General features: G+C 46.9%; 2 protein-coding genes across 2 annotated transcripts in view; one reads left to right on the plus strand and one right to left on the minus strand.

The window, feature by feature from the left end:
- The window catches only part of LOC141091337 (retinol dehydrogenase 7-like), a 123,886-nt gene extending 115,195 nt beyond the window's left edge, over nt 1-8,691 (minus strand). The window contains exon 1 of the mRNA XM_073576867.1: nt 8,673-8,691. The gene's annotated coding sequence lies outside the window, so the exon portion shown is untranslated. The remainder of the gene's footprint in view (nt 1-8,672) is intronic.
- A 167-nt stretch (nt 8,692-8,858) lies between these two features.
- The window catches only part of LOC141091338 (retinol dehydrogenase 7-like), a 38,759-nt gene continuing 23,005 nt past the window's right edge, over nt 8,859-24,612 (plus strand). Inside the window, exons 1-2 of the mRNA XM_073576870.1 lie at nt 8,859-8,983; nt 21,146-21,230. The gene's annotated coding sequence lies outside the window, so the exon portion shown is untranslated. The remainder of the gene's footprint in view (nt 8,984-21,145; nt 21,231-24,612) is intronic.

Raw genomic sequence — 24,612 nt, forward strand, 5'->3', positions numbered from 1 at the left:
TGGACTTACCGTGACTGGACGTGTGCACGGCGTCGCAACTGTGGACGCCCAAAACGGCTGCAAGCGCAATTAGCAGGCGCAATGCAAGACGCTGACTGCTGTAAAAGGTGGAGCTTGAGCGCGCTAGAGCTAGCGCGCACACTGGCTGTGTCCCAATCATTCACACATTCGTATTATCAGAGGGAAGGGGTTTCTTAATAAGTCATTCACCAGTCCACGCATCCATCACCAAACACACAGCAGCAAGTATGGAAAATACTAGCGCATGGCATAGCGGCCATGCGCACTTTTTATAGCGTACGGGACCTGCCAGAAATCTCCAGAGCCCCGAGCATAGCCAATCAAATCAGGAGCAGGACCTGAGCACCTGACTCCTGAACTCCAATGAGAGCTAGTCCCGTGAGCATGCTCAGAAGCAGGTAAAAAGGACTTAGCCTCTGGAGAGAAATGTGAGAATCTGGGTTGCTGCATTAGCATAGAATGACCCAGATTCCTAACATTACCCCCCTCCTTGGGCCCCCTCTTCCCTGAACCCTCCAATCCACCAGCCTGTGCCCAACAGCAGCACAGGTCTCAGACTCGTCAAAAGGCGAGCCTGATCTCCCGGTAGGTGAAACCGAAAACCGGGAGATGCGGACAGTATCGGAGGAGACCAGATCACCAGGTCTCAGGAGGGACACCCGGGAAACAATGGGAGTTTTAGGAGAAGGCCGCCGTGTATCGGCGGACGTAGCCACTCTCCATTCGGGAAGGCTATCCCGAGCACATAGGGTGCATGCCCGAATTAATTTTTTTAAATCCCGAGCCCTGTGCGGCCACCAATACGAACCGGCCAGTGACTTCGTGGTCTGCATATAGCCACGATGGCCGTCCACATTGGGCGCGTGTGCCCACACGAGAACTTTAAGCCGCTGGCGAGGAGGGACAAAAGTCTTGTCTTGCCTACCGATTCGCAATCAGACCATTGCGGGGCGCTGTCTTCCTGAGAAGCAGCAGGCAGATGGTGACAACCGCACATGGTCTCTTGCGCCAGACATGTCTCCGAAATAGCGCAAGACACCTCCATGGGCTCGGGGGGTAGAACCTCTGGCTCGGGCAGATCCAAAGGCTCAAACAATTTGGGAGCCAGAGTACCTCTACATTTGGTGTGAGCACGCTCCAAACCACGCTCCGAAAAACGGAGGTCGATACGGGAGGAGATGGAGATTAGCTCCTCCAGAGTGGTAGGGATCTCTCTAGTGGAGAGAGCATCCTTCACGTGCTCAGCTAGTCCTCTCCAAAAAACTGGGATGAGTCAGAGTCTGAGTCAGACCACTCTAACTCAGACGTCAGTGTCCGAAAACGGACGACGTATTGACTTACTGAGAGTGATCCTTGAGACAAGGCAAGCAATTGGAGTGAGGTATCGTGGGTAATCCGTGGACCAAGAAACACCTGCTTGATAGCGGTAAGCAGATTAGCCGCGGTCCAAACATCCGGGTCACCATGCTCCCAAAGTGGCGTTGCCCATTCCAGTGCCTTGCCCGACAGTAGGGAGATAACAAAGGCCACCTTGGCCCGTTTTGTAAGGAATTGCGCAGCCAGCAGCTCCAGATCGATCGAGCACTGGCTGATAAAACCCCTGCAGGAGGCACCATCCCCAGAATATTTCTCAGGTAACGGGAGGCGGGTAACTGTCGGCGCAAGGGCGGACATGGACATACGTCCACTGTGTCCGTAAGTGCCTGGACAGCAGCATCCGTGGCCTGCGAAGCTGCTGGGGCTCTCTCAAGGGTGGTCAAGCGAGCCTCGAGCTATCGCACGCATTGCAACAGTTGCTGCTCATCTGGATTCCACCGTGCGGCAGATGTAATAACCGCTGCAGAAAAGGCAGAACACCAGGACGGTAATGTGCACAGGGAAAGACTGCACCTGATGCACAAAAGCAAGCTCTGTTGGAACTCACAGAGCTGCACACAAGAACACAAACACAAAAACGCTGAGTCTGTATATACTGCACAGATAATCAGCGGCACACGTGCGGTAGCCAGAGATTGGTGTAGTTTGAGACGTCACTACCACCAAATGGACTTACCGTGACTGGACGTGTGCACGGCGTCGCAACTGCGGACGCCCAAAACGGCTGCAAGTGCAATTAGCAGGCACAATGCAAGACACTGGCTGCTGTAAAAGGTGGAGCTTGAGCGCGCTGGAGCTAGCGCGCACACTGGCTGTATCCCAATCACTCACACATTCGTATTATCAGAGGGAAGGGGTTTCTTGATAAGTCATTCACCAGTCCAAGCATCCATCACCGAACACACAGCAGCAAGTATGGAAAATACTAGCGCATGGCATAGCGGCCATGCTCACTTTTTATAGCGTACGGGACCTGCCGGAAATCTCCAGAGCCCCGAGCATAACCAATCAAATCAGGAGCAGGACCTGAGCACCTGACTCCTGAACTCCAATGAGAGCTAGTCCCATGAGCATGCTCAGAAGCAGGGAAAAAGGACTTAGGCTCTGGAGACAAATGTGAGAATCTGGGTTGCTACATAAGTGTTGTGAGTTCATTTTTCCCTTCACCATTGAGGTCTGATGAACTCCCTCCTCTGGTGAAGGAAGGTAGTGAGGCTGATTGCCAAACACATGGGCAGCTAGATGATGACTGGGTGGCTGGAATTGAGGACTGGATATAAGGCTGCCGACGCCCTTCTTCCTGGCTGGTGATTTTCCTGCTGGATTCTTGGAGACCAGTCTGATTCTTGCATCTCTAAGCTAAGTTTTTCTGCTCTGCTTTGTACTCTTCAGTTTTGTTTTTGTTTTGCCTTGTTTTTTTGGGAGTTCTGCCATCCCCGGCCGGGGGTGAGCTGAACTCCATTTTTGTCTCTGTTCTGTTGACATTTTGCTCTGTCTTCAGAATATACCTGAGTGCTGATATAGTCTTTTGAAGCCTAGCGACTTCAGGGCCTGTTTTTCCTATCAGTCGGTTGGCTCATTTTGATAGGGTTTTTGCGGATGGCAGACAGCAGCTTTCCTATCCTGTCCTATGTAGTTAGGTTGAGCAAATGATGGGGCCCAAGCTATCTTTCTTTCTGTGTTAGTGTTTTCATCTTGCTTCACTGTCATTATATGTTGGGGGCTGCCTTTTGCTTTGGGGTCTGCTCTGGGGCAGTTTAGTTTTTCCCCTTTCTGTCTTTAGGCTATATAGTTCTCCGGCTGTGATCGAGGGGTCTAGGGCACCGTAGGAACCCCCCACGGCTACTGCTAGTTGTTGTGGATAGGTTCAGGGGTCTGCAATCCGATAGCTGCCAACCTCTCTGGTTTTTCTGGACTTCGCTGGTATTTTGTTTTTTCCTCCTTCGGTGACTCATCATAACACATAAGCATAGAATGACCCAGATTCCTAACACCGTATTTGACACAGCGCCTGACCAGTGAAACTACTGTTGGTGTACAGGCCTATGGCAGCCACAGTGACGGAGCTGACAGGAGCGTCAAAGAGTTGAAAAGGTACAGGACGTACATGTACGTCTCGGGTGAAAAGTACGTTGTGTGAAGCGGCCCTGAACACGGAGGGCCATGAGGAAGGTACTGTGTCGCCTTGTGAGGACCGTCATTCGGACGGCGAGAGCACGAATAAACTTGGACCTGTTGCACCCAGAACCTGCCTCCAACTTGTCTCTGTTTTGTCTCTGCGCGGTAAAGAGAGGGACCACCCCCCAGTCCGGCCCACAGACCCTACACGTGTACCCAGTCTCTCTGAAGCGGCATGCGCGTGGCACAAGCAGGCCCACAGTATTAGGCACCCAGGTTTGGGAGAGCCAGCGGAGGCACTCCAGGTCTCAGTCCAAATTCTCTGCGGGTGGCCGAGGGGATTCCTGAGCATGGGCCTGTGCTGCTCTCTTGCTGCAGAGAAGTAGCACATACCTCTCCCTGCCGCATGCTGTCTGTTCCCGCCAAGACTGATCGCTGAGCTAACCACGCCCCCCGCTACTGAGTGCAAAGGTCGATCCTGTTCCTTAAGCTTCCCCCCGAACAACAGAGGAAACAGCCCTGGCAGTTCTGGACCCCGTGCAAGAAAGGTACTCCCAGCTCGGTCCTTCTGCTTACACGAGTGCAGTCCAATGTTTTCCATGGACTCATTGACTTGCATGCTTGAGTGTGAATTGAATATTTCAATCAAACTTGGTCACGCTGCGATTACTTCCTTGGTCAGATTCTGGACAAGGAAAAAAATAGACATATACCCGTTCCAATGGAATAACATTGGTCTGAGTGCGATCTGATGTTTTGCCAGATTACACTCAAACCAAAAATACAGTTTGCACCTGCCCTAACGGATGAAAATAAGTAATTGCCACTAGGCGTATACTCCCCAAAATGTTGCACGGTGGAGCACATGTTGACTCTGTTAGAACCATTATAGTCTATAGCCCCATTGGTGCATACGTCCAAATTCTGCTTTGCAGGGAGCATGGGCACAAGTCCCAACAGGATCAGTGAACGTGGGCAAAAATGCTTTGTCAAAGCACCCTAACAGATTAAGTATAACCAGCCAATGCAGGCATAATCAAGTCTTTACAGACGTGACATTTTAGGAGAATAAATAATAATAATCTTTATTTATATAGCGCCAACATATTCCGCAGCGCTTTACAGTTGAACAGTTTCAAACACAACAGTCATAAGTAACAACGTTAACAATACAATAATTAAAGCGAAATAAGACGACCCTGCTTGTGGAGCTTACAATCTACAATGAGGTGGGGGAGATACAAAGCATAGGTTTGTATTTACAATGATGTATTTACAATGACGGTCCAGCCATCTTCAGGGGGTGGGGGTTAGATGGAGATAGTGAATGGGCTACACACACACAAACATAACATGACTTTGATTACTGAATGTGATAGGCCGCTCTGAACAAATGCGTTTTGAGCGAGCGCCTAAAACTATGCAAATTGTGGATGATCCTAATATCTTGGGGTAGAGCATTCCAGAGGATTGGCGCAGCACGGGAGAAGTCTTGGAGTCGGGAGTGGGAGGTACGGATTAGGGCAGAGGTTAGTCGAAAGTCATTTGCAGAGCGCAGCGGTCGGTTAGGCCGATAGACAGAAATGAGGGAGGAGATGTAAGGGGGTGCCGCACTGTGGAGAGCTTTGTGGGTGAGAACAAGTACTTTGAATTGTACCCTGTAATGAATTGGCAGCCAGTGTAACGACTGGCGAAGAGCGGACGCGTCTGAGTAACGATTAGCCAGATGGACAACCCTGGCTGCTGCATTAAGGATAGACTGGAGAGGGGAGAGTCGAGTGAGAGGGAGGCCAATTAATAGAGCATTACAGTAGTCCAGGCGGGAGTGGATCAGGGCGACAGTGAGAGTTTTTGTTGTTTCCATGGTGAGAAAAGGGCGGATTCTAGAGATGTTCTTTAGGTGTAAGCGGCATGAGCGGGCAAGAGATTGTATATGGGAGGTGAAGGAGAGATCGGAGTCGAACATAACACCCAGACAGCGTGCCTGCTGTCGGGGTGCTATTATGGTGCCACCCACAGAGAGGGAAATGTCAGATTTAGGGAGGTTAGTAGATGGTGGGAGCAGAAGAAGTTCAGTTTTTGAGAGGTTGAGTTTCAGATAGAGAGCAGACATGATGTTGGAGACTGCAGACAGACAGTCAGTGGCGTTCTGTAGTACAGCGGAGGTAAGGTCAGGGGATGATGTGTACAGTTGTGTGTCATCAGCATAAAGATGGTACTGAAAGCCAAATCTGCTGATGGTCTGTCCAATTGGGGCCGTATAGAGGGAGAAGAGAAGGGGGCCAAGGACTGAGCCCTGAGGTACCCCAACAGTGAGAGGAAGAGGAGATGAAGTGGAGCCAGAAAACAGAACACTGAAGGAGCGGTCGGAAAGATAGGAGGAGAACCAGGAAAGAGCAGTGTCCTTAATGCCTAGTGACTGGAGCCTAGAGAGTAGGAGAGGATGGTCAACAGTGTCGAAAGCTGCAGAAAGGTCGAGAAGAATGAGCAGAGAGTGGTCACCATTACGTTTTGCTGTCAGAAGGTCATTGGTCACTTTGATGAGTGTAGTTTCTGTCGAATGTAGGGGGCGGAAACCGGACTGTGAAGGGTCTAGGAGGGAGTGAGTGGAGAGGTAACGGGTAAGGCGTGAGTATATCAGGTGCTCCAAGAGTTTAGAGATGAAGGGGAGATTGGAGACTGGTCTGTAGTTGTTTGTGCAGGATGGGTCGAGGGTGGGTTTCTTTAGTAATGGAGTAATGATAGAGTGTTTGAAGGAGGAGGGGAAAATGCCAGAGGAGAGGGAGAGATTAAAGATTGTAGTTAGGTGAGTTGTGACGACTGGGGAGAGAGACTGGAGGAGATGTGAGGGAATGGGGTCGGTTGTGCATGTAGTCGGACGAGAAGAGGAGAGGAGCCTGGAGACTTCTTCTTCTGTGATGGGATCGAATGTGGAGAGTGAGCCAGGGGGAATGCAGGGAGGGATGGGAGTCACTGAATTTGGTGATTGGGAGCGGATTTCCTGACGGATATTGTCTATTTTCTCTATAAAGTGGGAGGCAAGGTCATCAGCGCAAATGTCTGTGATAGGGGCTTGTGCTTTTGGCCTGAGGAGGGAGTGAAAGGTGTCAAAAAGTTTCTTGGGGTTGTTGGATAGTGAGGAGATCAGGGTGGTGAAGTAGGTCTGTTTGGCGAGGTGAAGGGCAGAGTTATATGTCCTTAACATAAATTTGAAGTGTATGAAGTCTTCTGGTGTGCGTGTTTTCCTCCATAAGCGTTCAGCACACCTAGAGCATCGCTGGAGAAATCGGGTTTGCGATGTGAGCCAGGGCTGTTTCACTCTGTGTTTGGAGGTTCTGAGGGTGAGGGGAGCTACTTGGTCAAGGGTGCTTCTAAGAGTGTCATTGAAGTGATGTACAGCCAGATCAGGACAGGACAAAGAAGAGATTGGGGACAGTGATGAGTGTAGGGTGTCTGAAAGTGTATGAGGGTTAATGGCTTGTAGATTTCTGACTGAATGGTAGGTAGGAGGGTGCTGGGGTGAGCGAGGATTTGTGAGTGTAAAGGAGAGAATGTTGTGGTCAGAGAGGGGAAGCGGTGAGTTATCTATGTAGGAGATTGAGCAGAGCCGGGCGAAAACCAGGTCCAGGGTGTTACCGTCTTTGTGTGTTTCAGAGGTTGAGAGCTGAGAGAGGCCTAGAGAAGTGGTTAGTGATAGAAGCTGGGATGCAGATGTGGAAGTGGGGCTGTTAATGGGGATGTTGAAGTCTCCCAGGATAAGGGTTGGTAGTTCTGAGGACATGAAGTGCGGCAGCCAGGCAGAGAAATGGTCCAGGAAGTGGGTGGGTGAGCCTGGGGGCCAGTATATGACCGCTACTCTGAGGGAGAGGGGACGAAAGAGCCTGATGGTGTGGACTTCAAAAGAAGGGAATGAGAGTGATGGAACTGGGGGGATGACCTGGAAAGTGCATTGTGGGGACAGGAGTATGCCGACTCCACCACCAGGTCTGTTTGTCGGTCTCGGGGAATGGGAGAATTGTAAGCCACCATGGGAAATGGCAGCAGGAGAGACAGTGTCAGAATCCTGAATCCAGGTTTCCGTGAGGGCCAACAGATTCAGAGAGTTTTTCAGAAAGTAATTGTGTAGGAAAGGAAGCTTGTTGCATACAGACCGTGGATTCCAAAGGGCACAATTGAAAGAAGGAGATGAAGGAGTGCAAATAATATTAGTAAGATTATTAAGGTTTTGATGTGAGGTAGGGTAGGGGTTGAGGTTGGGGGATGGTGGACCGGGGTTGGGGGAGATGTCCCCTGAAATCAGTAGGAGCAGGAAGATAAAGAGCAAGTAGTTTTTGGAATTGTATGAAGATTTTTTGTGCAGTGTGTTTGGGCAAGATGGGCTGAGGTTTTTTAAGAAGGTGAGAAGTGCATGGGAGCTGTACATGGGAGAAGGAAAGAGAGAGGAGCTGATGTATATGAGTTGTGATGGAGGGGGGATTGGTCGGTGAAAGTGGATTGCAAGAGAACATAGGAGGATAGGAATAAAGCACATGGTTAAAAGGGACAGCAGAGTGAGGGTTACCTGACTCCTGCCCTGACTAACTGCCATGTAATAACTGCTGTATCCCGACGCTTATCTTCGTGACGCTTTGCTTCTGTGATGCGTGCACCCCTAAGAATGGTTCACATTTATAGTCCAGACTGCTGGGTCAGAAGAGATGGATTGTGGGAACTGGTTGAGGATAATTTGGCAGCTGGGCTCAGCACACCAGGGTTGTTGTTTTTTTTTTTTTTGGATGATCAAAGACATTCAGCCAGGCAACATCTATTTTAACACCTCCACCAGATAAGATCTACACTGATCCCAGTCATGGAAATGCAACAGTGAGTTTTAAGTACAATGCACCAAATGATTTATAACAATGAATTAGCAGACACATTAAAATATGTTTCTAGATGGTAAAGCAGCAGATGACAGCAGACAGCAAGCAGAGGGAATTTTTACCATTAGAGTCTATTGCAGCAGATGAGACAGCAATCAGAGGTGGGAAGTTGTACCATTTGAATATGTTGTAGAAGACAGCAAGCAGAGGGAGAGAGCAAGAGAGCAAGCAGAGGAGAAGATTCTTCTCAGTAACATACTTACTGACTATTTCTGATTTTGTCTTTCTGCTTACCAGTTTTGCACATACAAGTATGTTAGTGCTTGTTTTCGTCTTTCTATGTTGACTGCATTGTAAAGATGACTTGATTTGTTTTATTTAATTAAAAAGCCCTTACATGCCAAGCAGACTGGACTAGGCATTAGTCACACTCTTGGCACTGCAAGACCTCTGTTTCTATCTCCTCCCACCTTTCCTGTCCAATTCAGTGTATTTAAACTGCAAACTTTTTTTCCTCTCCAGAAGCCAAATAACTCCAGAGAGAAATGCCACATCACCAACGGGCTCAACCAATACATAGCAAATTCCAATAACATCAAATAAAGGTAGGAAGGAACTATGGTCATACAGATTCTAAATCTGAAATCATTTTAGTGGTCTCTCTTTATTGCAGAAATTATTGGAAGAATTTTTTGCAGTGTCAACATACTTGGCTGTGTTCTATCTATGGGTCTATATTGTATTCTTGTGTGGTTTTTCATACACATGTGATATTCTCTGTTGTTGTTGATTTTGTGTACCATATGGTGCACTGAGTTTCTGGCTCATACAGTAGATGGGATTGCACCTTCCAAAGATTAGGGTTTTTCTCACTACAGTAACCCGATTTTAAGACTACAGTGTGAAAATTTGTACTCAACATTATTGAAACTATAGGTCAATTTTCAGAGAATAAAGTACACAGCTCAAGGCTTTGAGAACACATTCACTAGCAAAATAGTCGGCGGTCGACTTGGCATACTTTTCCTCTTGTGAATTTGTTATCCATGAATAAAGGAATTGAATGGACGTTTGTAGAGTGTTGTGGAGTAAATTCCCCAAAAATTGGATTGTTCAATTTGGTGCCACTTAGCACCACTTGGAATATCTAACCAAGTATAATAATATGACATTTGTTTCTATACCTTTAACTGATTGTTTCTTTGAATGTGGTTACTGTGTACTGTAGATGGTGCCAAAGAAATCCTTCTTTTCATGTGTATTATTGGCACCTGTCAAGGATAAATGCCGGGGTGGGGGGGGGGGGGGGGGGGCGGACAGATCCCATCACTGCCACCAGTTGTCAAGGATAACAGCCAGTGGGGTCATGCAGATCCCACCACTGTTTCTGGTTGTCACAGATAACTCTGGAGAGATCACCCAGATCTCTCTGATGCCACTAGTTTGTCAACAGAACACAACTCCCCTGCCTCTAATCATCAGGACAATCAAGCAATTGACTGACTAGTAATGGACGAGGCCAAAGCTGCTTCCACTACTATGCTGGTTATTGGGAAATTCACAGTGAGGGTATGGTGTATTTATGTGTTTGTTTTGTTGCTATGCAACCTATGGAAAGCAATAAAAACTGCATGTGTTTGGACCAAAGCTGCATTGCCTGTGTAAGTGCTACCAAATGCCTACCAAAGAGATTGAATCCTTACACTATGTTTTCATCATAGTTCAATTGCTTGACCTTGTTTCCATATATATATATATATATATATATATATATATATATATCCAGATATAAGTTTTTGGCCACAATATTACCCTGAAAACCACATCCACCCAGGCTTCTACAAACAGTTGGGTGCAGCTGGGTCCCAGTGGTTGCTGCCAGTTCTGAACTGTTTGCACTGTTGGACATCTACCAATTTAGAAGGGATGTGAGCACGATGTGCGTTTTACCTGCTGCACTAAGTCTCCTTGGTCAACCAACATGTCTAAAGGGGGTTTTACACTAAGCGATATCGCTAGCAATATCGCTAAAACGTCACCGGTTTTGTGACGTTATAGCGATATCGCTATGTGTGATACTTACCTCCGACCGGCTCCCCCGCTGTCTGTCGCTGATCGCGCGAGATCGTCAGCTTCCTGCTGGGCTTCCTGCTGTGACGACGAGCGACGCGTGGAGGTGGTGGGAGGACGTCTTCATCGCTGTGTGTGAAAGGTAAGTATCGTGCGCTGCGTCGCTGCTGCATCGCTGTGAGATCTGTCTGTTTGGCAGATCACTAGCGATCATTTAGCGATGCACCAGCGATCCTGACCGGGTCGTATCGCTGGTCGGATCGCTGGTGCATCGCTAAATGTAAAAGGGCTTAAAGAGCATCAATGTTTTCCATTTCTCGCATAAACTAATGTCAGACTTGGCATCTTTTTTTCCTGAGGAAATCTCCAATGGTACTTACCTGGTCACTGCAGGAAAACCCTACACCAATGGAAATATAAATGTCAGTTTTCTCTGACTTCCCCAGATATAATTAGTTTCTTTCTTCCTCAGTTATAATTATTTTCTCTCCTTCTTTCTTCACCAGTCACAATGAATCTCATATGTTCAATGTGAGTGTAATAAGTGCCCTCTCTGGAGGTGTCTTTATGGCTTTTAATTTTTCTCTATGACAGCATCATAGATTGTTTTTTTAATAATGAGCAATCTGTTAAGAAATAAGTGGATATATAGCACAGTATGAGCATATTTTAATCCCTTCCCACCTAAACCAGTTTTAGCCTCTATTATGAATAATCTGGAGGAATATAAACAAACAAGATATCCTTACACTGCTTTATTGCAATTTAAATTTGTTTACTGCAAAACTAAAGTGTTAATAGGCTGTCAAGTAATATACTGCCACTCTCACGCTGCATTCAAATGCATTGTGTAACATACTGGTTCCCTTTATTTGATCGATAGAAGAGACAGACGTAGTCTATTGTTTAATTAATCTGAACATTGAACATACTGTATGTACAGACAGGAATAACTTGGGTCAGAGACATCGAATTCCTCCACAGTACCCCCCCCCACACACACAGTATGATAACTCTACTGTACCCCACCCCTCAACTGCCCTGGAATGTATTGTGACACTAGCACAGTATTGTCCCCCAACTGTGCCTCCACACTGCCCTCCATGCAGTACCTACATACAGTATAATGGCCCCACACCCCTCCACACTGTATATTGGCCCCCACACAGCCCTCCACACAGTATGATGGAATTTTTATGGCATATAGCTTTCCTTTTTTCCTTTTTGATACATGTATTTTTGGAAGTGCCAGTTATCTACAGTAGGCAGTCACACACTTTGATGCCATGCATATAAAAGCTGGGTCGCACAAAAGAAAGTTGCTTACATGTGAGGGCCGGTCTACGCCGCTGTGATCCATAATTAATTTCTCCTTCCGTGAAAGAAACAGAAGATAACTGTAGACAGAAATGTTTAGATATTTCTGTTATTTCTCCTTTTTATTTTATAACTGTTTTGCATATTTGTGCATCATTTTATTTTTACCTTTTATGTCTTTTATTGTAAGCACTGTATATTTTTACATTAAAAAGTAATTATGGCAGTCTAGGATGGACAGAGAAGAAAAATAAAAGCAAAGTAGTACAATCAGAAAAGACTTCACTCAATAATCACTGGCTTCAAATGTATTTATTCCTTTATATAAGGTCTACAGTGTTATTATACATAATAGAGTGGCTGTGTAGTACTGGCATTTGACCGCTGTATGTTAACTATGCCTCCAGCAGAATGTGATGTGCTGCAGTATATAGCAGACCTGGAGACCTCCAGTTACATAGCAGCTCATCAGCAGCCAGCAATCATGTTGTATGGGTGCCAGTGGGCTAACAAAAGGAATGTGTTCCCTCTGTCAAATTCCCAACATGTCTCTGTCAATAATGCTAATTGTCTCTTCAGAGAGGAAGAGGACTAGAACATTAGTGCCACCAATTTGAAGTAGTAATCCTAAAAGTCAATGTCGACCCTTTAACAGGCCTTGTTACATGACTTACGATAAAAGTCAAAGCCAGAATTTGCATATTTCCCAGAGGAGCATTGCGGCTTTAAGTCTCCTCATCTCAGCATGCTTAGCATGTCATTCTCCGCCTCTGACACAGCCAAACCAGGTCTCACACTTTGCACTGATGAAGGGCAGTACCCCGAAACAGTGTCTGCAAATTGAGATTCTGGTTTGGGCTTTTATCCTAAGTCATGTAACAAGGCTTGTTAAAGGGTCGACATTGACTTTTAGGCTTGACACTTCCAATAGGTGACACTAGAGTTCTAGTCCTCTTCCTCTCTGAAGAGACAATTTGCATATTTCCCAGAGGAGCATTGCGGCTTTAAGACTCCTTATCTCGGCATGCTTAGCATGTCATTCTCCGCAAGGAGAAACGATACTTCTCTGTCAATAATGACATCGACATTAGAAGGGCTAAAGTGCTTTGATCAGATCTAGCTGGGAATAACAGTACTTACCTGCCCAGGTCTCAGAACTAATGCACTCTCAAGATGCAGCAAACCCAGGTACTAAAGATGGTGGCAACACAGGTGGAAAATTCTAATGAGATACCCGCTTACAACCTAATAATACATGGAGGAGGGCGATTTCTTAGTATTAAAATTGCACACAAAAAAGGCTTGTATAGGGCACTGGTCACACACAGGTAATGCACAGTGTCTAGCTTATAACCTATTAGCGACGCCCATACTATTAGATTAGGCAGGTTGCCAATCACTATCTACGTGGACCCTATGAGAAGAGACACCCTCGTTTACAAGGTCAATATTGATGGGCCTGGCTGCATGCCGAATAAAAATAATGTGCAAAAAAAATAGGTAATATACAGTGGGGCAAAAAAGTATTTAGTCAGTCAGCAATAGTGCAAGTTCCACCACTTAAAAAGATGAGAGGCGTCTGTAATTTACATCATAGGTAGACCTCAACTATGGGAGACAAACTGAGAAAAAAAAATCCAGAAAATCACATTGTCTGTTTTTTTTTCATTTTATTTGCATACTATGGTGGAAAATAAGTATTTGGTCAGAAACAAAATTTCATCTCAATACTTTGTGATATATCCTTTGTTGGCAATGACAGAGGTCAAACGTTTTCTGTAAGTCTTCACAAGGTTGCCACACACTGTTGTTGGTATGTTGGCCCATTCCTCCATGCAGATCTCCTCTAGAGCAGTGATGTTTTTGGCTTTTTGCTTGGCAACATGGACTTTCAACTCCCTCCAAAGGTTTTCTATAGGGTTGAGATCTGGAGACTGGCTAGGCCACTCCAGGACCTTGAAATGCTTCTTACGAAGCCACTCCTTCGTTGCCCTGGCGGTGTGCTTTGGATCATTGTCATGTTGAAAGACCCAGCCACGTTTCATCATCAATGCCCTTGCTGATGGAAGGAGATTTGCACTCAAAATCTCACGATACATGGCCCCATTCATTCTTTCATGTACCCGGATCAGTCGTCCTGGCCCCTTTGCAGAGAAACAGCCCCAAAGCATGATGTTTCCACCACCATGCTTTACAGTAGGTATGGTGTTTGATGGATGCAGCTCAGTATTCTTTTTCCTCCAAACACGACAAGTTGTGTTTCTACCAAACAGTTCCAGTTTGGTTTCATCAGACCATAGGACATTCTCCCAAAACTCCTCTGGATCATCCAAATGCTCTCTAGCAAACTTCAGACGGGCCCGGACATGTACAGGCTTAAGCTGTGGGACACGTCCGGCACTGCAGGATCTGAGTCCATGGTGGCGTAGTGTGTTACTTATGGTAGGCCTTGTTACATTGGTCCCAGCTCTCTGCAGTTCATTCACTAGGTCCCCCCGCATGGTTCTGGGATTTTTGCTCACCGTTCTTGTGATCATTCTGACCCCACGGGGTGGGATTTTGCGTGGAGCACCAGATCGAGGGAGATTATCAGTGGTCTTGTATGTCTTCCATTTTCTAATTATTGCTCCCACAGTTGATTTCTTCACTCCAAGCTGGTTGGCTATTGCAGATTCAGTCTTCCCAGCCTGGTGCAGGGCTACAATTTTGTTTCTGGTGTCCTTTGACAGCTCTTTGGTCTTCACCATAGTGGAGTTTGGAGTCAGACTGTTTGAGGGTGTGCACAGGTGTCTTTTTATACTGATAACAAGTTTAAACAGGTGCCATTACTACAGGTAATGAGTGGAGGAAAGAGGAGACTCTTAAAGAAGAAGTTACAGGTCTGTGAGAGCCAGAAATCTTGATTGCTTGTTTCTGACCAAATACTTATTTTCCACCATAATATGCAAATAAAATGAAAAAAAACCAGACAATGTGATTTTCTGGATTTTTTTTTCTCAGTTTGTCTCCCATAGTTGAGGTCTACCTATGATGTAAATGACAGACGCCTCTCATCTTTTTAAGTAGTGGAACTTGTACTATTGCTGACTGACTAAATACTTTTTTGCCCCACTGTATATGAGATATTGGTCGATATTTTTGAAAAATTACACAAGCTTGCAACTCTCACCAAGTGTGCTCATACTTGCGAGAAAAAACATTGCTATACTAAAATTAAAGGGAACCTGTCACCAGATTTGTGACATAGCAAATAAAAATATCACCTTATTCAGCATGTGTGCTAAATTCCCTAAATCCTTATAGAATCCCCTGACTCCCCTTTTATACTTCTGAAAAACCTTTTTAACTTCTCCCGCGCTTTATGGTAATCTTCTCTGTCCACTCTGATGGGCGTGGTTTCGGGCTTCCACATCACTCCCAACGACTGTTGCTCGCTGTCCTATTTCATGGATGAAGCCTCTTGCGCCATGTGACATCATGTCTGTTCAGAAATATTGCATTTCGCACCTGCGCAGTATGCTTTACCCAACTGCAGGCAAAGCCATAATACAGAAATGTCATGCACCTACACACGCACTTCTGGCTCATGTACTGGAACTACATTTGCCAGCACATGCGCAATTCTGTTTTTGGGCTTTGCCCGTAGTTAGGCAAGGCATACTGCGCAGGTGCATAACACAATATTTCTGAGGAGGCGCGATGTGCTGCATGGAATTGTGGAGCGTTATCCATGTCAGGAGGACGGCAAGCAGAGGCCCGAAACCACGGCAAGTCAGAGAAGATACATACCGTGTGGGAGAAATTGAAAAAGGTTTTCAGGAGTATACCAAGGGAGTCGGGTTTCTATAAGGATTTAGGAAATGCATAACAGATGCTGAATATTAGAGAACATAAAAAGTATCTTTAGTAAATGAAGAGCACAGTAACGGGCATCATAATTGATTGGTGGTATTGATGAGCACCATTACTGATTGGTGGCAATGAAAAGCTACAGTACTAAATGTCGGCACCTTTATTGAATTTAGGAATCCAAGAAGGCAACATTACTGTGTATGGGGCACTACTACTATGGTTGCACTAAATTGTCACTATTACTGTGTGGAGCTCTGTTAACTAACAGGGATATGGCACTTTATGCACTAAGGGAAGCATTACCTGTGAATAGGTGGTGGCTTGAAACCGTCATTATGGCATTCTATGATGAACAGAGAAGAAAAAGGAATGACACTATGAAAAAATGGTTTTGGAAAAAAAAATGTTTTTTTTTAGAGCAATAACTTTTTTCATACACAGAGTATTGGTACAACTTTGTTCTATTTATTGGGGGCAGGATTATTTAAAAAAAGCAATTCTGGCATTTTATTATTATACTAATCAAGTGATAATTTCATAGCTCAGATTGTTATCGAAGTAGTCATTCCAATTTTGGGTATTTATATTTTATTTTTTTATTTGATTACTAGCTGAAGAGCCCGACGCTGCCCTGGCATAATAACTTACTACGGTTAGTTATAACAAATTATAATGATATATATAAAGCTGAGTGTAGAGCCCCGCCCATTCTGCATAGCCACATTCACTATAATATCCCACATCATCCCGTCAGCCAGAGCTACTGGACAACTACCCCTAATATCCCATATCATCCCGTCAGCCAGAGCCACCGGACTACTCCCCCTAATATCCCACATCATCCCATCAGCCAGAGCTACTGGACTACTACCCCTAATATCCCACATCATCCCGTCAGCCAGAGCCACCGGACTACTCCCCCTAATATCCCACATCGCCCCGTCAGCCAGAGCCACCGTCGTCCCGTCAGCCAGAGCCACCGGACTACTACCCCTAATATCCCACATCATCCCGTCAGCCAGAGCCACCGGACAACTACCACTAATATCCCACATCCCGTCACAGCTGCCGGACTACTACCCGTAATATCACATATTATCCCGTCAGCCAGAGCCACCGGAATACTACCCCTAATATCCCACATCATCCCATCAGCCAGAGCCACCGGACTACTCCCCCTAATATCCTACATCATCCCATCAGCCTGGGGTCAGAACTAGAGCACTGAGTGGAACGGTCCTAACTTCCATGTCGGGGATCCCTTTAAGAGAGGCCTGGCATCAGAACCAGAGTGCTGAGTGGATTTGCCCTGACTTCCATGCCAATGATCCCTTTAATAGAAGCCTGGGTGAAAATCTGAGCGCTGAGGGATTTACCCTAATTTCCATACCGGAGATCTCTTTAACAGAGGCCTGGGGTCAGTACCAAAGCGCAGAGTGGATTTGCCCTAACTTCCATACCGGAGATCCCTTTAAGAGAGGCCTGGGGTCAGTACCAAAGCGTAGAGTGGATTTGCCCTAACTTCCATACCAAAGATCCCTTTAAGAGAGGCCTGGAGTCAGTACCAAAGCGCAGAGCGGATTTTCCCTCACTTCCATACCAATTATCCCTTTAAAAGGGGCCTTGGGTAAGAACCAGAGCGCTGAGTAGATTTGCCCTGACTTCCATACCAATGATCCCTTTAATAGAACCCTGGGGTCAGAATCAAAGCACTGAGGGATTTGCCCTAACTTCCATGCAGGAGATCCCTTTAAGACAGCCTGAGGTCAGAACCAAAGCGCAGAGAGGATTTACCCTCACTTTCACACCAATGATCCCTATTAGAGGGGCCTTGGGTCAGAACCAGAGCACTGAGTGGATTTGCCCTGACTTGCATACCAATGATCCCTTTAATAGAACCCTGGGGTTAGAATCAAAGTGCTGAGGGATTTGCCCTAACTTCCATGCAGGAGATCCTTTTAAGAGAGCCTGGGGTCAGTACCAAAGCGCAGAGTGGATTTGCCCTAACTTCCATACCAATGATCCCATTAAAAGACCCTGGGGTCAGAACCACAGAGCTGAGTGGAACAGTCCTAACTTCCATACCGGGGATCCCTTTAAGAGAGGCCTGGGGTCAAAACCAAAGCACTGGATGGATTTGCTCTGACTTCCATACCAATGATCCCTTTAAGAGGGAAGATGTGCCTACTAGTGTTGAGCATTCCGATACTGCAATATCGGGTATCGGCCGATATTCGCGGTATCGGAGTTCCGATACTGAGTTCCCATACTTTTAGAATATCGAATACCGGAATCGGAAGTTCCCATAATGCAATGAGCCAGTTTGATTTTATTCAGCCAATGAGGAATCCTAAGAAGTGTGGGCACATCCTGTTATGCATGTTGGCATGTTAACTAATGGCATGGCTGTGATAGGCCGCCATTTTGGGTTCACTCTGCTGTGAATTTACTTAGGGACAGGACGCTGCTGTTCTGACTCTGAGGGACAGCTTGAGCTAGCGATTTGCTTTACCCAGGCTACTTTAGCAACCGCTGTGTGAGAAGCTTTCTTTTGCCTTGCAGCACTGTTCACGACTGTCTGTGAGGTCTCTGTGTGTGAGTGTAGCTCACGCTGTAGTGTGTTCTGCAGCCACCTCCGGTTGTAGTCTGCTCAGCGTACGTCACTGCCTCATACATTGTCCTTTTTTGCATTAGTGCTGCTCATTTTTCCAGATTTCTCCTATTAGTGTTGTTCCATCCATATCCAGCTAGATTGCTTGAAAACACTATATAGGAGTAGATAGAGGAGCTTTTCTTTTGCCTTGCAGCACTGTTCACGACTGTCTGCGAGGTCTCTGTGTGTGAGTGCAGCTCACGCTGTAGTGTGTTCTGCAGCCACCTCCGGTTGTAGTCCGCTCAGCTTGCGTCACTGCCTCATACATTGTCCTTTTTTGCATTAGTGCTGCTCATTTTTCCAGATTTCTCCTATTAGTGTGGTTCCATGCGTATCCAGCTAGAATAATTGCAAACACTATATAGGAGAAGATAGAGGAGCCTTTCTGCTGGCTTGTGCCCTGCAGCCCCAGCCAGATTAGTATTAGCCTATTTTTTAGAGCCTCATCTATTGCATTGTAGGTTACCTTCCTGCATTGTAATAGCTACAAAAAGTTTGTGATACTATTGGTTTTACATCTTTGGGCACATCCAGTGTCTTTTTGTGAAAAAAAAAAAAGTTAATAAAGTTCACCAAACACTCCACTTTACAGTTGTGTAGGCCACATTAGCTCATATTAAAGTCTAGTCCACACTTTATAAAATTAGTGTTTCTTATACCTGTTAGCAGCTGTTCAGGAATAAGCACACTAAGCCCTTAGTACTTTTCTGCCTATCTTTATCAGTCTACCAAGATGAAGAAGGCAGGGAGTAAGGCACGTGGTCGTGGGCGTGGAGTTTCTGCAGGGAGAGGACGGGGGGATTCTGTGCCTGCTGTGGACACAAGTGACTCAGCATCCCCCAGTTTTACCAGGGAATAGTCCTTTATGCGCAGCTTTGTAGGAGCTCGCCGTACCCCACTGCTGCGGGACGAACAAATTGAAGCCGTTGTCGGATGGATGGCAGCTAATGCATCAACTTCAATTAGTTCCAGATCCTCTCAGGTCCAGAGCACTGAAGAGCACCCGTCTGTCTCTTCACCACCTGCCAAATTGCCCAGGCAGTCAGAGAGCCCTGGACAGGAGCCAGCTCTACTTATGTTCTCTGAATCTGTTGGCTTGGAAAGAGGGTGCCAGCCAAGCAGCATTCGAGAATTTGAAGAAGAGGTAGTATGCAGTGATGCGCAACAGATTTGACTCTCTGAATCTGAAGAGGCGGGTGGGCCAGTGCCTATGGTCAGCACACCTCAGTACGCATCTGATGATGAGACTCAGGTGCCACTTTCTGGTGCATACTGTGCTGTCGAGACTACCCAGGAGAACAGTCGTTTGAAGAGGGTAGTGTAGATGATGAGGTCCTTGACCTATCATGGCGTGAGGTACAGGAAGGTGGTGGGAGCAGCTCTGAGGAAGAGATTCCCCGGACGGCCAAAAAAGGAGGGAGAGGAAAGGGGCACACTCGGTTGCCTGTAGCCTCCACTTCGACACCCATTAGGAGCATGCCTCTTCCAAAACCCAAAACGGGCGCTCCCAAGACTTGCAGTGCCTGGTCCTTTTTTGACACAGTTGCAGATGACATTTGCTTTGTCAAATGCAAGCTGTGTAATCAGAAAGTGAAAAGAGGGAAAAGTGTCAGCAACTAGAGTTGAGCGACTTTGGTAGGATCGGGTTTCGTGAAACCCGACTGAAAAAAAATTTGCTTCAGATGAAACTGGTCCGACTAGGGCAAAAAAAAAAGTCGGAGTTTCGTCCGAAACCAGACCCCAATGCAAGTTAATGGGAAATAAAAGTTGGCATTGAGCGGATGACATTCATCCACTCAATGCCGACTTTTATTCCCCATTGACTTGCATTGGGGTCGGGTTTCGGACGAAACTCCGACTTTTTTTGCCCTAGTCGGACCAGTTTCATCTGAAACAAATTTTGTTTCTGTCGGGTTTCACGAAACCTGATCCGACCAAAGTCGCTCAACTCTATCACCAACCTCAATACCACAAATATATGGAAACATGTGCGAACCAAGCACGTGGTGGAGTTACAAAGACACACTGAAGACCTAGGCCAACCTACAGCACCACCTACCACCTCTTCAGCTTGTGTTGTAGCCTCTTCCTCCAGCTCACACACAGCTGGTTCGGCTTCCTCACAGGATCGCCATGGAAGAACCTCTGGCACTGTTGTACAGAGACACAGTGTCATTCCACTCACAGCACCACGTTCCCGTTCATCCTCACACTCCCAAGCCAGTCTACAGCCATCGGTAGCACAGGCATGGGAGAAAAGGCGCCCATACTCGGCAAACCACCCCCGAGCACAGGCTCTGAATGCTGGCATTGCAAAACTACTGTCCCTTGAAATGCTCTCATTCAGTCTGGTGGAGACTGACACATTCCGTAACTTCATGGCATTGGCAGTCCCACAATACAGCATGCCCAGCCGATTTTATTTCAGCAGGCAAGCTGTCCCTGCCCTGCAAAAGCATGTGTAGGGAAAAATTAAACATGCCCTACCAAACGCCGTCAGTAGCAAGGTCCACCTGACCACCGATGCGTGGACCAGTAACCATGGACAGGGACGATATTTTTCCCTCACTGCCCATTGGGTAAATGTTGTTGAGCTGGGTACAGATCTTGAGAGTGGCGCTGTACGTGTTCTGCCAACTCCAAGGATTGCCAGAATCCAGTCTGTACACATTGACTCCTCCTCATACTCCAGTTCCTCTGAATCAGCGCTGCAGGAGCCATCACAGTCTACCTCCACATGGACCCGTGAACGCTTACCTGTTACGACCGATATGAACACAGTCGTGGCCAAACGTCAAATGCTTATTTCATGAAATAAAATGAAATTTAATTATTTAAAAATCATACAATGTGATTTTCTGTTTTTTATTTTTAGATTCTGTCTCTCACAGTTGAAGTGTACCTGCGATAAAAATTACAGACCTCTCCATTTTTTGTAGGAGAGAAAACCTGAAAAATTGGTAGTGTATCAAATACTTATTTTCCCCACTGTACATGTTACGCTTTGATTCCTGATTCTGCATACTTATACAACATGCCCACATCTTAACTGTGTTCACATTATATTTGCCAGAGTGTTCAATGGCTCCATCAGAGTTTACGTTTGGACCCTTCTCAAAGCGAGATTTGGAGTATGCCATTGACTATAATATTACATACGGAGTCACTTCTTTTGTTATCCCTTTATATTTTATGTGATTGTATATACTGTATTGTTTTGTCCCTTTTAAAATATCTTTTGTATTTTTTTATAAACACTGCCTACTTTTTGGATTAAATATAGAAAATGTAATAGCTTCATTCCTCTTGCTCTATGAACCGCACCCCTGAAGCTATATGCTACATGTAACAGATGTCCAATTGGCCTGTAGAAACTAATTGGCGGTGGACACTAGTTGTCTTGGGTTACTGTGGATCTTGATAATGACCATAAAAGAGTACATATATAGATATTCCATGCATTGAAATCGGAGGTGTACCGTGCTAACAAAAAAAATCATTACACTTGTGCGACAGAAATATTTTTACATATATAATCCGTGTACACAATGGGGGAGATAATCAAAAACTGTCTAATAGCAAAACCGGCTTAGTTGCCCTTAGTTGCCCATAACAGCCAATCAAAGCTCAACTTTCACTTTTCAATACTAATTGTAACGCAATATTCACAATAAAGCACTTGAATGTTAAGGTTTTGTGGTTTTGTTGAACTTGTAAAGATTGTTTTTGCTGGCACTGTATATACTTTACATTCACTGTGAGCTGCCCCATATCCAACACAGTAGCGAAAGCAGCCATGGCCTCATCCAACAATCACCAGTCAATTGCATAATTGTTCTGACCATTGGAGTGTGACGAGCGTCAGCTTACGCTGAGTTGTTTTTCTTTAGAGAGTGCACCCTCTGGGCCGTGGCACTCACCCACCTAGGGCGAGCTGACCTTGTGAGAAACCACCCCCTATACAGGGAGTGTCAGGGGCAAGACCAAGGGGGTGAGCCACCACGACTGCTGGCACCAGATGGCCGGCTCAAGGAAGACACAATGTGAGTGTCTGACGACCAGGGACGAGCAGGAAACAAGACAAGACAAGACGTAAGTTCAAGGTATCTTCATTAAGGCAAATTCAGAATAACACCAGGTGCAAAACGTGATAGCAGGCAAAACACAGCAAGGTGCGTGCGAGGGCACGGCAAGGTCCATGGCATGGTACGTGCCAGGTGGCACGCCTGGGTACAGGCAAGGGCTCAATGGCATCGGACTCCGGACAGCAGGCAATGATCGACATGATCAGGGCATCAGGCTGCGGACATCAGCTTCGGACATCAGGCTGCAGTCGTCAGACTTACAATCTCTGGCAGTGATCGGCAGGTTCCAGGCATCCGGCAGGCAAACCAAGGTTCAGGCAAGGAGGCACGACAGAACTCCAGACATGGTGCGTGTTAGGGAACACGCAGAGGTCAAAGGCAAGGTTCCAGGCAGGATGCATGCTAGGGGCACACCAGGGTCCAGGGCAAGGTGCAAGGCAAGGTACGTGTGTAGGGGACACACCAGGTTCAAATGTGCAAAGTACAGTGCGTGTGTAGGGGCACGCCAGGGTTCAAAGTTCAACATACAAGACAGGGTGCGTGTATAGAGACTCGCCAGAGTTCAAGGTCCAAGGCAAGGTCCTGCGCATGCCGAGGGACACGCCAGGGTCAGGGTACAAGGCAGAGTCCTGCGCATGCAGAGAGGCACGCTTGGGTCAGGTTCAAGGCAGAGTCTTGCGCGTGCAGAGAGGCACGCCAGGGTCAGGGTTCAAGGCAGAGTCCTGCGCGTGCAGAGAGACACGCCAGGGTCAGAGTTCAAGGCAGAGTCCTGCGCGTGCAGAGGGCACGTCAGGGTTAAAAGCAGAGTCCTGTGCGTGCAGAGGGGCACACCAGGGTCAGGGTACAGGCAAGGACCTGTGCGTGCTAGAGGGCATGACAGGGTACATGGCAAGACCTGCGTGTACTTTTACAGACGCACGGGGAGGTATGCCACGGGGCAGGCGTGGGCCTGCACGTGCTAAGAGGAGCACTGAGAGCACAGTGCAGAGACAGCGTGGGTGCAAGGAAGCACAGAGAGCACGACTGGGCACTGGCTAGCTGGTCAGGCTGCAGCACAAACAGGCGGGCAAGACTCCAGCGAACCCAGCTGGGGCATAGCAGGCGACACAGCTGTCACTGACTGACGAGCATGGCTGAGGCACAAGCAGGAGGGCATGGCTGAGGCACAAACAGGAGGCTAGGAAGGCCAGGCACATGCAAAGGGCACACGAAGAAACAAGGCAAGGCAAAGCACGAAACAAGGGAAGGCTAGACGGGGTACGGAACAAGGAGCGGAACGTAGGCAGAAACACAGAGTCAGGTCAGAGCGAGAACAGAGCTAGCAGCGGAGCGTAGGCCGAAGCCCAGAGCCGGGTCAAGGGAGAACCTTGAGACTGGCCTGGAGATGTGCAAGAGAGCACAAAAGGTAAGAGAGGAGGAATGGTGCATGTGCCAGGAGGCACTACAGAGCAACATAGGTAAGAGAGGAGGAATGGTGCGTGTGCCAGGAGGCACAACAGAGCACCATAGGTAAGAGCAAGGCAGAACAAGCAAAGACAGAGAACATAGAAAGGACCACAAGGCAAAGGAAAGTGTCATGATCCCAGTGCAGGTTTTTGAGCTGCACACCGGAGGTTAATGTCTGGAGCTCTGTGCAGGTTTTGACCTGCACACTTGGGGTTAATGATTGTGGCCTCTTTCTGGTTCTGGGAGAGCTTCATAAACCTCTGGGTAGCTTCAATCCCTGCCAGTTATACTTTTGCCTTTGGCCTAGTGTGCTGACCCCCGTGTGCCTGTTTGTTGCTATAGCTTGTTTATATGGTTCTGACCCGATTCTGTTTCCCGTTGTGAGTTTGCCTGTTGTTTTTGTACTGCGTTATTATCTGTGTATGACTCATTGCCTGTGACCTGACTACTCTCTGCTCGCCCCTCTTGTACCTTGCAGCTATCTGTGTATGACTCATTGCCTGTGACCTGACTACTCTCTGCTCGCCCCTCTGGTACCTTGCAGCTATCTCTGTGTGTGACTCATTGCCTACGTCCTGACTATTCTCTCTGTCTATGCCCCTTGGTAACTTTGTCTCGCAGTTACTCTGCTAGGAATTGTCTTGCAGCTCCTAGCTCTGTGGAGTTTAGGCCACGCCTCTAGCAGTCACGTGCTTCAGGCCCTGCAGCTCTGAAGTACGCATCTATTCGGTTGCTGCCCGCTCCACAGGTATCTTTGAGCACTCTTTCGCTTTACTCAGGGCACGCGCACTGGCTCAGTGAGCAAGTTCAG

Source organism: Dendrobates tinctorius, unplaced genomic scaffold (assembly GCF_039654945.1).
Source record: "Dendrobates tinctorius isolate UK_male_01 unplaced genomic scaffold, ASM3965494v1 ptg000051l, whole genome shotgun sequence".
NCBI classification, from domain to species: Eukaryota; Metazoa; Chordata; class Amphibia; order Anura; family Dendrobatidae; genus Dendrobates; species Dendrobates tinctorius.